Source organism: Watersipora subatra, chromosome 1, assembly GCF_963576615.1.
Source record: "Watersipora subatra chromosome 1, tzWatSuba1.1, whole genome shotgun sequence".
In the NCBI taxonomy this organism is placed as follows: Eukaryota; Metazoa; Bryozoa; class Gymnolaemata; order Cheilostomatida; family Watersiporidae; genus Watersipora; species Watersipora subatra.
In genome coordinates, this window is record NC_088708.1 from 73,948,087 (window position 1) to 73,964,720 (window position 16,634).

Below are 16,634 nucleotides of genomic sequence, written 5' to 3' on the forward strand. Positions count from 1 at the left end.
TGGAAACCAATAAATATATATTTAATTGTTTTATATATAAATAAATTGCACCAACATGCGAGTAAATTGACATACGAGCTCAGTCTCGGAACGCATTAAGCTCGTAAGTTGAAGTATGACTGTATACCCAAATATAATAGTTTCATAAACTATACCAACATATTGAGGATTAAATGCAAAGTTAAACTTATTTTTGTCTTATTTACAAGATCTTGGATTGATAAAGAACTACCACCGTTAAATGGGATATAGATATCTCATTGTAAAGGTGCATATTTAGTAAAAATCATTCAGCAACACCCACCATGAGTGGTGTGACCTCCCATAGAGGCTCAGTGAGAATGGCCTTGTAATAGAGCAAGCATTTGTCTTCGCTTTTCCATGTAAATATCTCTCTGTACCATGTGTAGAAACTGATCCAAAATGAACCATCGGATGAATAACAACCTTCAGGAGGACCCTAACAACAGGATTTGTAATAGCTGTCTGAAGTGCTAAAATGCAGGCTTTCTGGTGTACAATTACAGTTAATGAAGTAAGAATGACTCACTAAACTGATAACATATACTTTAGGAGTGTTATAAGTAATCAAACATCCACCAGCAAATACTGTAAAAGCTGTAAAAATTCCAAACACAAGAGATATAATGGACACAAAAAGTCTCTCTCAACTGACAAAAGTTCCATCAAACTGAATACTGCCTTTACTGAGTTGTGAATGCTCACCATGCAATTGAACTATTTGCATGATAGCTTACGGTTCCACTGGCATTCATAGAGGCATGTGGTGGTCATACAAAGTACTAAGCAGAGGTTAGCATGGTGATCTGCTAGGATTCAAATCAACAAAATATTTTCTAAAAGGTTCGATTTTTTATCAGACAGCTTGCAGGTCCTTTCTGCTTAACGAAGTTATATGCAGTGATCATACTCGAGCAAAGTCAATGAGGTACGAAAAATAAACAAGTAAAAACTTATTGAAAAAGCAGTTCTCAACTGAGCATGAAGTGTCTATATGCTACAAACTAATCCTAACTAGCATGGTCTTCAATCTACAAATAATGCCAGTTGCTTTCAAAAAACGAAAATATTTACAGATGTAAAAGATGGGAGTCATTTAACTTACACTAACATGGTGCCGATATCGTTCTGCCATCTCATGTCTGTATAGCCTGATAAACTCCCAGGGCAAACTGATGATAAATAGACTTATGACAAGCCTCTTCAAAAAATGGGACACAGTCAAACACGCTCTCGTGTAGTAGGATATCGTAGATATCATTAATGTTGCAAGCAATATTAGTATCAGAGTCTCCTTTTGAATGGTATATAACAAAAAGATGAGCCCAAAAGCGCTAGCCATAAATATACCTGAGGATATCCATCTTCGACTTAATTTTTTATGATGAACACCAGGTGAGCACATCAATACTCCAATGACAAATGTGGCAGAACATTGCAAAAACACTAAACCAACTTGTACGGATTTGGACATCTTTGGCGTTGATCTGTTCGGATTCATCCAATACCAAATACTCAAGGAACTAGTAGTTTCACTTTTGATATCTGCAGAAAATGAGACAGATATCCTAACACAAATTACACAAGATATTAACATGTTTTGTGCCATGTCCAAGAATCTGCCAAAAAATATCGACGTCATGCAACAGGATCAGTCACAGATACAATAATTTCCACATAATGGACAGACCTTTTTTAATAACAACTATAACGCCTAATGCAAAGCTACTTGGTAATATATTAAGGCTATAAAGTAATCTGCAGTGATAGTGCCAGTCATAATACATATTTTTCAAAACAAAAATGGGTATTGGCTGCACACAAAGAATGTACAATGTAGTATTTTTATACATACCATCAAACACCAAAGAGTATAATGTGTAGGAAACTGTATAAATGCTTCCCAAACTGCACATCAAAAGAAAAACGACGTACGCTTCCATACTTCAGGATAAAACGATCTGTTCAACAAAACCTATAATAATCAATGTATTTGTAATGTTATATTATACCATGGGTTTGGGCATTACCTTCCAAAAGATATATATCCTGGCATAATAAGATTTGTACACAATTTAAAGCTTCTGTATTTTTGGGATGAGAAACCTTGACTAGGAAAGATGTGCTGTAATAGGTCACACCGTCTGATACATATTACACGTAGGTGACAACTCATGTTAATAGCTTTTTTATTTATATTGCACTCTTAATGTGATGGTCAGTCTAGCATGTTGTTTTTCATTGTCGTTCTTGCCAATTACAGCAAGCTAAACAGTGTGAAATAACTTTGTAACTTTGTAATGCATATGTACAATGCATCAATCGTATGCCAATATAAAAAATGTAAGTTTTGTCTAGTGGCAGGGTTGGAAAAAACCAGGTTTTTTTGGTTTAAACTGGTTTTTATGGTTTAAACTGGTTTTTATGGTTTTTATAATTTTACCAAAGTTTTTGCAATTTCAAGTCTAATTAACATCACTTACTATAGCTGCATGATTGAGTATTGAACATACATATGTGGAATCATCTGTTAAAGATGGTACTGTGGGAGTTGTTATGGGAAAAAAGAGAGAAAACATGGAAATTTCAGAATGAGTCTTAAATCAAACATGATCGATGAAATACAGAGCAGAAATCTTATCACATAAAGTGAATATTTTAAATACAGCTCTATGTATAAGTAGGAACTTTAATTCCAGTGATTAGTCGCGTGGTAGTGTCGAGCAGAGCATAATGCAGATGCATTGCTAGTGTTTGGAGCAGTGGCCGATGACTCAACTTTTATCACCTGAATATTAGCATCACTGTCTAAATTGGTGTTTTCAGCTTGACATTTTGCTACGTGAGCTTTAAGCCTATCTGCGTGACCTCGCGTTACGACAGCACACCTATTACGTTTTGCCTTAAGACCTTTGCCTTTCAAAACTTTTCAAAACACAACAAACTTGATAAACTTAATTCTAACAATCCAACTACTTTGGCTTGTGCCCAATAAATGAAATATTAGTTTGGAAACTTTTGCCCAAAAGGATTTTATTGTTTTAATTTCTAATTATAAGTAATCCTTTTTCACTGGCCAGACTTGAGAAAGTATTCATTCATTATTAGAGACGATGATTGGGTTAGTATATTTCTCATAGTTTTTATATTTCATCAGTAAAGAGATCATCATATCACTTGATAAAACCAATTGAAAATGAAATTCACTAATTCATTGTTCTGCTAGGATTTCATGTAGTTTCAACTTGAGCTCTGCCATCAATTTACTACTGTGTCCTAAATAAACTTCCACAGCTGATAATTACATATAATTGCATTTCTACCGCACATGAACCACTAGGAGCTTAAAATATTATGTTTTTCACAAAAATAATGAAAAAACTGAAAAAAACCGATTTTTTTGAGCTGGTTTAAACCGGGTTTAAACCAAGCCAACCTTGTCTAGTAGGACTTATAAAAAAAGAAATAAGATAAGCTGAAGAAAGCAGCCTATGTAATTGCATCTGATGTATTAGACAAGCCCAAAAGAGAACATCAAGATTGTTCGGTGAGAGCTGTGCCCATCTCCACACACTACTTCAAGAACGAAATAAAACTGAAGCATAAGAGCTACAGTAGAGAACACAAGCAAACACCACCTGGCTTTCAAAGGCCAAAAGCAATTTTAAAAAGTACACTAGAAATATGAAGTCCAAATGTGAGGACAAAGTAAAGAAATTACCACAGGATACCAAAAAAATGATATGCAAGCATCCTCCAACAGATTGAGAAAAGTTTGAGGAATGAATCATCCAACTTTTTTCACCAGATTTTAGTACTATAATAATGAAACGAATAAAACCTTGAACTGTTTTTGCAGATCATTGGGACTGATCCTGGAACTGTGGATCAATTTGTGCTGGTCAGTTTATTAGACTTAAGTGCAGATGAAATCTTCAGTGACACACCAGGTCACTATAAATTTGTAAAAACGATTGGTTCTTGTAGAGAAAATAAGTTACCTGATGAGTGTGAAATCAGCGCAAAAGACTGGAAATTCTGAAAATGAGCGCGAAAAAGCAGTCATGATGAATACGAGTTGATAATGGACACCTGAACACCCGAGTAAATACCACAGTATTGGAAAAATACAAACACTGTGCCCATCCTAAAAAGGGTATTAGAAAATAATGTGGCAACTAAGAGATAGCTCTCTCTCTCGCTCTTCCTATCCCTCTCTCCCTTTCTCCCTCTCTCTCTCATCGATTGCAGTTGAAATAATAGCATGTATCACTTTGAGCAAAATGAATGCAAAGATCTGTCCTAAGATCTCACCACAGATTCACAAGGCTTCCGAAGTAAAATAAGTACTATATAAATGTATATGATCTTTAGTCTTCAACAAATTCAAGAAAAATGCAGACCATCAGAGCTGTATGCTGTTTTATAGACTTTACAAAATACAAAAGCCTTTGATGCAGTGCTAAGAGAAGGCCACTGGTGTGTACTGAAGAAATATAGATGTACAAACCAAGTTATAAAATTGATCAGGACTTCACACAAAGGTACAAAAGCAAAAAAAGCTCAAGGCAGAAAAGTTTCTAAAATATTTGCAGTAAAAATTGTGTTGAACAAAGATGCACGTTAGTGCCCACATTTTTCTTCCTTTACTTGACCACTATGCTACAAGTTGCATTCAAGAATGCCAATGAAAGGATATACATACAGACAAGATATGGGCTAACCTCTTTAGCATTTCACATTTAATAGCCAACATAACTAGACACATTATCAGAGAAATGCTGGCTGGTTGAAAATCGTCACAGCAAGCAACACAATTTAGCCTGAAGATCAACATCAAGAAAACAGAGTGAGTTTACCAGCCAATCAAATTAATCTTTATCATTCCTGAGTCCACAGTCATCAGTTTAAACCTCGAGTCTCGGGCTCAAGCATCAGATTTCACATTCTTGATTCATACTGCTCATTAAGCTCCTCTCAGATCAATAAAGAGCTTCAAAATTTTGGTGAACTTCAGCACAGACTTACAGAGCAGTCGTGCTGTCTACCCTACTATATGGATCCAATAGCAAAACTATATACAGAGCCAAATTGAAGAAGCTATATGCATACACGAGGAGACAGCTAGGAACATTATGGGAATCAAGTGGTATGACAAGATCACAAATGGAGAAATTCAGCAATTTGCACACTTGCATTTAACGGTCGACATCCTCACTGAGAAAAAACTTCCATGGCTAGGTCATACGCATAGGTTTGAACACGACCGACTCCCCAAACAGTTGCCATACTCGCAGCTCCGTGATGGAAAACGTAACCAAGGATGGCCTAAACTGAGATTTAAGCATGTGGCCAAGCATAATAAAAATAGAAGAATATCCGTCTCAATTCTTGTCAGATGACAGCTAACAACAGAGCCTCACGGAGAGCTGCCATAAAGACAAAATGATGATATTCTTATTCACACCGAATGCACGAAAAAGTGAGTGAGCGAGCTCGGCAATATTACTACTCTTTGTAAGTGTAATACTAAATACTTGAGCGCTACAGCCAATAGCAGAAATTTGTAACACTTTTCCTGGTTAATTTGAAAATGCTGTGATAGATGCATGTGTTATTTAGAAGAGCAAATTTCAATTACAATTCCGAGGTCTGACACAACACGTAACACAAGGAAATATTATGTGCATTCTTATTACTAACCTAGTAAACCTTAAAATCATAGTCCTGCAATCCAAAGTTGACTGTAATCAAATAATAGTTTCTGTTTGAACTATCTTCTTAATATTTTATTTAGGCACATTCTGAAACATTCATTTGAAATTACCGCAAAGCGGAAACCTGAGATTATCTGAATATAATGGAATCGCGAATTGTTGGCCTTCAACCAAAGAAGAAATAACTTTTCTATGAATATTATCTATACCCATTGAACTTAAAACCTCTGGAATGGCAATCACGTGACTTTTACATTGATGGTGATACGTAATGCGTGCGCTATATTGGAGAGCTATATAATCGTCTACTAGTTCCGTTTGTAAACAAACAGTGAAAATTGAGAGAAACCAATGATATACAGCCCCCATACATGTTGAATAGTTATTTTCTAGCTGGGTGTTAACAAAAACTTCTCCTACACAAGGTTTAGAGGGCCCTGATAGAAGAAAACCTATTTATAACATATGGAGTGGGATATAATAAATGATAAGTAGATGTAAACAATGATATACAGCCCCCCTGTATATCATCGATGTAAAATAGATTTTCGTGGACCATATTAGTCATACAAACTGTTGTATTACAGATGAATAAACCCAGCAAATGATATATCCAGGCAAATAACAACTGTTCCATTATATTAAAAATTATATTACATATGCATAAACCATAATGGAGAAACTTAGCACATGAAGTATTTCGATAAAAACAACACATGCTGCCAAAACAGAAACCGTTTTCAAGATTTAAGTAATAATAGCTTATGAATGTATGATATGTATAATACAGTATCTGTAAAATATGGAATAAACTACTACAACAACTAAACAGAAATTAAAAACAGTTGTAATAGAGGATAATCAAAATAATTCAAACAAGGAAATGCAAGCATTAGTGTAATCAGATGATTAAACTTATACATACACGTTACAGAGACTGTGTAAAAGGAGATTTGTATACCATTGAATATTGAACCAAGGTGCATCAGAGTTTCTTAAAACTAAATCAGATTAGAAATAACAGCACAACAGCTACAGATGAATATTACAATGATTACATTGTTATTGGCCTTTAAAAAGTACTACTTTAGTATTTTATGCTGCAAAGATGCACCTTGCAGTTTGAATGTAGGATTTTAGCATAATGATGCTGTCGGAGGTCATAAAACAACTGAATAAGGTTTTTCATCAATGACGCAGTGGTTGGATATGCCATCTGCTGTGTCTGTAAGGTGTTTCCCAAGGCATAGCACATCACTAGATCCTACACTACTGATAACATACACCACACAATGGAGTGGATCTGGCTTTGTATTAATACGAAAGTATCGACCTGCAACTAGCAGGATCCTGATGATACCGTCTGATGGACGCACCAATCCTCCTTTGTTTTGTAGCTTGAGTAAAGTATAGAGATGTCGGTACTGGATACTTGACTTAGTGGTAACCAGCGACTGACGGCCAATGTCACGACAGCACTTTAGTTAGCTTTTGCACAATGTAGCCAGCTATATAAACTATACTGTTACCTATAACAGAAATTTGACATCTGAAATCATTGTGAGCTCCACAAACTGATCAACTTCTGGAGTAGCCTGTATGATGAGACTCTCGTTTTGAGCAGTAGCATTACCTGTCTTACCAGCATCTGATTTTGCATCACATTTGCTGATAAGTTTGCGAAAGGTAGCCTTAAACTGAGTAACAGTAGGATTATTATTCTAACCACTATAAAAGCATCAATTATAACAATTACATAAAATCAACAAAAATGAATGCCTTATTTACATAAACATAGTACCCTTAAGATACAAAAATACAACTAATAAAATAAGCAAAAATAAAACAGGTCAAAATGCTACCATATTGCTATGTAAAATGAAAATGTGGCAATTTTCACTGGAAGTCATTCACACACATCTTAGGCATGAAGCTTAATGGAAATTTCTTAATCAAGCATGACTCAAAAATGGATTGCATCCATGAGATTATTTCAATAGAAATGACAACAAACAAATTGCAGAAATACTGCAAAGATGTACTAACCATTGCCACAGATACATTACTAGAGAAATTCACATCAACATCTTCTGCTAAGCTGCAGACATAATTCATAAGCACTTGCTGTGGCATCTGTCACTGTTTTGTGTGATGTTTGAGTTTCCTTTGTTAAAATTGGATAGTGGTGACGTTAACGGTTCATGGAAAAGATGGTTTGATAGTTTTCAAACTGCCGGAGAAATGGTTAGCATGAGATTGGGCAATGATGAAAACGGCAACCATAAATTTAGTGGCCGTACGAAACTTCTTGCGTTATTACACGCAATAGGCAGTGATGCTAGAGATGCTTTAAGTACTGTTGGTTTTTGTATGTTGGATGAAAATTCTACTTACGATGAGGCAATGGCTCATTTAGTTACTATTTATGGTACTGATGAAACGGTTTACGTTCAAGCGATGAAATTCGTTACTGTTTTACAAACGGCTTGTGAAAAGGAAAGTGATTATTTACTACGAGTTGAAAAACTCAGTAGAAATGTTAAATTTGGTGGTAATGAGGATGTAAAGAAAGAATTTGCTCTTGCAATAGCTGTTAATGGCTTGTGAGAAGGTTCTTTACATAGGCAATTAATGCAACAAACGGAGTTGAATTGGAAAATTCTAACGAATACTTTGAGGGCCAGAAAACTCACGCGAGAATCTGACGGCATATTGGAAGGTGCTAGATGTAAAACTAGCGAACTCAGTGTTTCGGAAATTTTGACAAGAGCTCTCAAAAATAAATCTAAAGTAAGAGGAGCCAGTCGTTATTCAAGTTCTGATTCAAGTGCTTGCGAAAATGGTGAAATTAACAGAATTTCACAAAGGCAACGTAAAAGTTATTATGATGAAAGGTTTAAGAATAAATACTCCAGAAAATGGAGTAGAAATTCTGGTTACAAATCTCCTAGAGATGATTCTAGGAGCAGGTATAGAGACTCTAGCAGGTCTTCAAAAGACTATAGCGTTGATAGGTATAACCGCAATTGGTGTGTTAAGTCTAAGGATGGACACTCACCTATGAGTGATGGTGAATGTTACAACTGTGGTAGTAGAGATCATAGGTTACGTAGTTGCCCTGCAGCTAGATGTTCTGTATGCAACAGAAAAGGTCATACTAGTAATGACTGTAAGAAAGATGGCGCCGAGAATACTCGGCAAAGTGAATATACATGTAAACACCGCTACAACAGAAGTAGTAGCAGGGAAAGTGATCGGAGTGGGAGCAAAAGCCCTGATAAAAGAGCTAGCCATAGTACACGTTCTTACCTCTTAAGTAGAAGTGTAAGGTTTTCATCTGCAGATCCTAAATGACTAGATAATAAAATAGTAATGACCTTGAAGGTAAATGGTAGTGAAGTCGATTTCACATTTGATGCAGGTGCTGATGTTTCTACTTTGACTGTTCAGACATCAACTAAACCCGGTTTGAGTTTGAAATAGCCAGATCAACACCTTAGTGGTGCTGATGGCACAAGTCTAAAAGTTCTTGGATTCAGTAGAGTAAATATAGAGAGCTCATATCGTACTACTGATGCTTCTGTATATATTTGTTGGAAGGTTGTAGATGCAACCTTTTAGGAATGACAGAGCTCAAAAATTTTAATTTACTCGCTGTCATTAATGGTATGTGTACGGATAATTTCGACTCTATTCAGAAATTTTCCAAAGTGTTGGAAGGCTTGGGTACTATGCCTGGTATGTTTTCCATCACCTCGAGAGGTGAGGCGGAACCCGTCAGGTTGTATTCCCCAAGATCAATTGCAGCTGGGTTCAGATCTCAGGCTAAGAAAGAGCTTGATAAAATGCTCACTGATAAGGTTATAGAAAAAGTAGAAATACCTACTGATTGGTGTTCGGGTCTAACAATAGCTTCGAAATCTAATGGTAAAATCAAAATGTGTCTGGATTTGACCAATTTAAATAAGCAGTCGTTATCCCGACTATGTTCAATAACGCTTATACTTGCATATTACGGTTTCAGATACTTTACTGAGATATATATCAGTGCTGATGTCTGTTGCCTCTGGTAGAGGAGGACCCGGAGACGGGGATCGGTTTGATGACAGGAAAGGAGCGGACAGACGCCCCGCTAAGACTACCGGCCAAGCCGGTAAGGAGGCTGCGCAGAAGCTTAAAGGGAAGGCCATACAGGTCTGCGGCAAGGAGGGCAAGCTGTTCTGCTGGTTCTGCGGGTGTAAGAGGGACCACTACGCAATAGATTGCTCTAGCAACTATTGCAGGAAGTGCGGAAAAAAGGGCCATTGGGAAAAGGAATGCAAGGAATCTATGTGCAGCTACTTTGGGTAAGTAGGGCACCTGATGACAAAGGGCATGACAGGAGGAGCCTCTTTCACCAGAAAAGAAAGGAAGCTCCCGGAGGAGAGTAGAGCTAGTACCAGCTCTGAAGATATGGCCCCCAAGCCTAAGATACCCACACGTAGCATTAGCTACGCGGCCGCGGCAGGTGGTAAGGCAGTTAGGCGACCTGTGGTCGACAAGGTCTAGTCATTTTTGGCTGCTATTCAGTTTGATTTTCTGTCACAGTAGGAAGTTGATGCCAGGAAAGCTGACATCACCAGAAGGAAGAAGGAAGCCCTAGCTGCCTACCATAGGACTCTTGCCCAGCTTCAAGAGGAGGAGGACGACCTGGTTCGCTAGCTTGATGCTGATCGCCAGATGTCCAAGGCTCTGGATAGCTTAAAAAGCTTACCCCAAAGGTTTCAGGTACCGCTGCCAAGGTTGGTAAGAGTGGTGGATGTCCTAAAGGCAACAAGACATTTGCAAGTGGCAACACAGGCAAAAGTCAAGATGCGCTGGTTAGCAAAGTGATTGTTGAGGGTGGCATTGGTGGCAAGGTCAGTGGGCCAATGAGACCAATGAGTCGAGTACCGGTTTGCAGAGATTCTGGGTTGATGAGGTTGAGGCAATTGTGGACACTGAGCAGAAGGAACAGGAGGCGCCTGTGACTGCCAGTGGTAGTGAACTGGACAGAGTGCCAGTTCACAGGGACTCTCACACTAGTGAGAGTACAGAGGCTTTGCCTACGGAGACACTGCCTATGAAACCAAGCTTCAGCGAGGCTGAGTTTGTAGGTAATGGAGACCCTGGTGAGGAAGAGGCTGACATGGATAGCGGTGGTGAAGAGACGATGTTCATGGAAGTCGCCGAGAACGGAGAAGGCTAACTCCTGAACAGTGAGTACCAGGTTTTAGGTAATGATGAGTTTCTGTGTGGTCACCAATGAAGACCTGATAGACGCCGATAACCTCGGTGAAGATTCCTGAACCAGGAAAACTGGTGTACGTGTAAGAAAGGGTTCTAATACTTCCCAAAAAAAACATTTGCAAATCAAAAGTACGTTCCTTTTATTTGCAACACATCTTCCTTAAATATGTTCAGGTTTTTGTGCTTGTTGGTTGCGTCTGGCATTGCGCCTGTTTAACCAACTTGAAAAGAAAGGGCATGTTGTATATGCGTGCGTCTGCCTCGTGCCCACTCGTATTGCAGGACTTTAGGTTACGTATGCCAGCCCGGCATTGAGAGGTCGCACTGCAAGTACGTGGACCTATAGGAGTCAACCATGTAGATGACTACAGAAGCTATATAAGCATGTGACAAATTGCAGACGGGGCTTTTTCCCTTGTGGATCAATTGGTGAGTGTACTTATTTAACAGCTTTGTTTGGAAATCTAAATATTAAAATGAAACTGCGGTAGTTAGTTAGTAACAGTAGTAGTAACATTAGTATTATTACTCTTATCTCCTTACTGCTAGCTATATCCAGGTACAACAATAAACAATATTATAGGCACTACAAACATTTTTTTCAAATATAAATATTTAGAAATAACCTAATAGTTTGTAGTTCCAAAATATTAATATAATAAAAAACTCCAAATTTAAATAATAAAAAACCTTCATTCTGAAGGAAGAAAAATTTCACTCACTCGCTTATAAATTTATCTAATCACAGACAAAATACAGTCAAACTCGTACACTCAGTAGTGACACTGATTGACTCTCACTCACCCAGTGACTAGTGTAGTAGAACTAACTAGTGGCAGTACTAACTAGTAGTAGCACAACTAGTAGTAGTCGTAGACTTTAGCAATAGTAATAGAACTAGTAGTAGAAGAGGCTCACTTGTGAAATGTCATGCCCTTTCCTTTAAAAATCCATTCCTGCGGTTTTTGCAGTTCCTGGAATAGCAATAGCCTGTGCATCTACATCGTTCTGTCTCTTACATAAATTATTAGTAGTAATCTCAGTAGTCTGTTCCTTTTATTTAGCGGTGTACTCGTGATCTTCCATAGCTTTTAAATCTGAAATTGGATTTCTTTCTCACATTGAACACAATGAAATTACCTCAAACGCTAACTGGACATGGCGTTGGCCGGATTTCCGTACTCGCGAGTGACCTTTACCATTCTAGGGGTTTTGAGTTCAATGGTTATACCTATAACTGTTGCTCAAATTGGGCTCAAATTGTGGCGGTGGGCAAATAGAGTTTATCTTGCATTCCTGGTGGCCCCTCTTTTCAGTGGCAATTTTTGTGTTTGGATCTTCAGTGGATTAAAACAAACTAAAAGAATCCTAGTTTTACCAATAATATACAGCCCCAGCCCCCCCCCACATATCTGTGGGGGCTGTCTATCATTGGTTTTATTCGCAGTTTATTTTATTTCACTTGCGCCCAGAATAATCCCGATGTCAAGAGCAAACATGTGCAAGAAAAGACAACACTTCATATGCAAGCCTAGTTCCCTACATCTTCCCTTTTGGTATTTAAAACACAACAAATGCAACATAAACTGTGTATCACAAAAGCAAGAAATAAAATGACAATGATTATCAGTAAGATTGTTCGAGTTGAGCAGCATGACTGGAGGCTTTTGGTCCACCTCTACTATGAACATTAGCCCGTAAAAATACTGATTAAATCTTTCACAGCCCCATGCTACTGCTAATGCCTCGTTCTCGATGACTGCAATCTCCCTTCAACCACTGTTACATGTTTCTTGAAAAGCAAAACTGACTGGTCAGCGTGCACCATCAGTTTGAATCTGAAACAAGGCAGCTCCTAAACTGCTGTTACATGCATCCGTGGCAAATACCATCTGAAGTTTTGGACCATATGAAGCTAGAACTTTTACAGAAGTCAGTACTACTTTCAGTCTTGTAAATGCGTTTTGCTGGGCAGTGTATCAAGACCACTCTCGATTTTCTTGGAGCAGCTGGCGAATTAGTGTCATGAGCTCCGCTAGGTTGAGAATGCACATCATTAGCTGATTCAATATACTATTTAGGCATCTGATGTCAAGCTGGTTTGCGGCTCAAAGAATTCTAAGCCTCGGTCTATTCAGTGTCAGGGTTGTATGCTACCACCTCTATGGTATGTCTAAGAAATTCGACAGATGTCTGCCTGAATAAACATTTTTCCTATTGAGAGTCATGCCTGAGCGAGCCATACAATCAAGAACCCTCTTGAGACGGCTGTTGTGAATCTTCTCAGTAAGAGCACAAATCTGAATATCATTCATGTGAATTATCACACCCCACTCCATATGTGTAAGGAAAGACAACCCTTAATATGCAAGCCTTGTCACTATAAGTTTTTCCCCTTACTCAATAGATTTGTTGGCGTAGAATTCATATTCAATGAGTTGCCATGCCTACCATTCCCACTAGTGGAAACATTAAGGCTTGGTAGATTTTAAGGAGTTGTCTCATTTTACACTAAAATGTAATTGGGTCTTTACTGAGTGAGTAACAGTTTGTCCATTTATTACAAAAGTCAATATCAAAGTATCGCTAGCTGAAATTGAATTTCCTTGTCATGCATGCATGGTATATGCTTTGACATGGCTTGTGTAGCCCACATAAATGGTTTTCAAGAAAACAATTTAATAGCATTGACTGAGCACACAGTCAAACACTTAGTCACTGTCTAGAAAGCTGAAAAAATATTTCTTAAAGAGCCTGAAAGGTCTGTTTCAATAGTGTATGCCTTCAACTTGTCTGCAAGGGCTTTCAGATTTACAGAGCATGCTTTCAGAGGCTGACTAACAAAAGCAAGATTGAGCTCTGCCAAGAAAAATCTTGTAGCAGAGAAGTACAATGGTGGGGTTGATAACTAAAAACTAAACATATTGAACAAATAGTTAAGATGCGGAATATTCTGAAGCAACCCAGCTAGTTTTGTAAGACTCTTGATATTAGCATTAGTACTATTAATCACCATGTTCACAGAGCTTGCAGCTTGATTGTGATTTTCTATGATTCATTTGTGCCAGGTTTTAGAACATAATTATAGCGGTTTGACTTTTTGTAAAATAGAGCTATTAAATCATATATATACACACATAATTATATATAAATGTGTATATAAATGTGTATAGTTTACTTGTACGTGTAACAATCATAGGATATGGAATGTTAGAAAATAAATAGAAGATGAATTTTTACTTCACCATGCACATCCTAGATCACTGCCAAACAATTATAGATAAAAGTTGCAAATCTGATGCTTCTACAAATGAAATCTTATTGATAGGGTAGATAAATCCTAAAACATGATTTCCATTAAAGTTTTCACAGCTCTGTGGGAATTTTAGCAGCTACTAATTTTAATTTTGAATTCCCAAAATAGTCACAGCAGAAATTGCCACTAAAAAGAGATGCCAACGGAACATCAGTTCTAGAACTTTTTTGTCTGCTCAGCCCACAACCTAACATACCAGAGCACAAGCTAGAAGTTCACAGTAGCGGACAACCCTTAGAAAGTACTTACGCTCCTGATAACAAAGTCATTACTTCAGGGACAGCACCATGCTATTTATATTACACTGCCTCATAGCAAAATTATATAATTATGTAATTGTTTTGAAGGATAAAATTAATTGCTCTCATAATAAACATTTTTATTATTTCTTTAAAATGTTATTGAGATATTATATGAGCTAAGTGAAACAAACAACATGCAAAGGATAAGTTCAGCGAATACGTTTCACGATCTACAACCCATTGTTTGAAAACTGCTTTTGTACCTATCTATTAAACAATTTTGTGATGTTTCAGCAACTGTCGCTACCTGTCACTACCTGTCACTAGCTGTCACACCTCATTCGCTCTAAGTTAGTATAAGTTGTATAAGTAGCTTAATAAGGTGTATATACTAGCTGGTGATCACATACGGATACACTGATACAAATTTGTTAGTTTTGAATTATATTTTCAAATAACCTGAAACACTAAAAACGTTTTACTTATTTGATAAAGAGATATGATTTTCGAATTTTCTGTGGTTCTGTCTAAACTTGCCATCATCACATTCGCTATACTGTACATGGAAGTTACTAGGCTCTGTATACTGTACTGTGTATTTTTTAAGACTAAGGCATGTTCTACTGAGTTTATCTTATAATTTTTCTTATCATTTTCCAAATGGCTTTCCAGCCTTCAAATTACAACGGGTCTTGTATATTATTAGACTTATATGATCTAATTACCATTCTACATTACAAAAAGACAAAGCCTACAAATATAAAAAAGTAACTCTGTCTGTCAGCTGATTTGTTTAGTCATGTAGACTGCCAAACTGCTGGACAGAATTTCTGGAAAGCTTTTGGGTAGACTATTGAAATCTCAGTGAAGGTTTTACAAATATGTTTTCAAAACATTTTCAAAGGTTTTAAACATTTAATCTCGTCTGAATCTCAAGATAATCTCCATTAGCCACCATTGTTAAATTGCATGTAAATCTTTTAGAATTCTTCTTAGGTTCACGTGAATTCTGTTTCCAGTCAAGCTTTGCTTTTTCCATTTCTAAGAGAAGCTGGCACTGAGTTTCCACATCTTGTTTATAGCCAGTTGTATGTTGCCAGTTCTCAAATAGAAACTTTTGTCATTTTGTTTACATACACTCCACAAAGCAAAAAAAAATACTGTTTATCCACAAGTTCTAAAATGAAGCACTTTTCGTGTACTACTCTTGAACTTAAATTGATGTTCATTTTTTATTCGATTGTTGGTTATATCTTCATATTCTGTATAAAGCTCTATGTTTGTCTGTTGTTTTCAGTCATCAATGTGTCCAGCTACAGCAAATAAAATCTTGTAATGGAACATCCCCACCATATTGAAATTGAACTCACGACAACTGCAATTTTAAGTTTGCAAATGCGCGCACCTAATCACAAGGCTAATTTGTTCTTATTGGCTCCTCTACGGTATCTTTATTGCCATTAAAGCTAAATATGTACATTTTATTATGAATTATTATCGACTTTTGCGTTTGTTCTTCTTTTGAATTTAAAAAAAACATTTTAAAATCTAATATTCCTTTTTTTGTATTTGTAACATTCAATTGTGCCGTTTCTATTTCAAATGTTCCGTTACATAGTCGTCGTGCTATTACATAACTGTAATAGCACAATTTCAAGTTTCTATTTCTGGTTATTGCAAAGGGCAATCGCTAAAAATTGTAAAACTAAAAATTGTTCTCATAGACATTCTCGAGTAGGAATTGCCTCTAAATACGCTTTCGGTTCAATCAGACAAAGTCCCTCGTGCGCTTCACTGATGTATTTAATTTCGATATCTCATTTTTACGCTTGTGCCAGTATCGACTATTGAGAGGTGCCAGTATTGTCATATTCAAAATTTTGATGGATGGCTTCTGCATCAACAGTAACCTTTTCTATAGACACGTAAGTAATCTTTGCTATTATTAATTCAACATATTCATAATTTTTATTTTCCTATATCATTTTGTTTTAACTGTATCAGTATCAATTGGCTTTCCATTGTGACCATTGTAACAAATCGTACTTTACCTAGCCATTACTTGCAAAT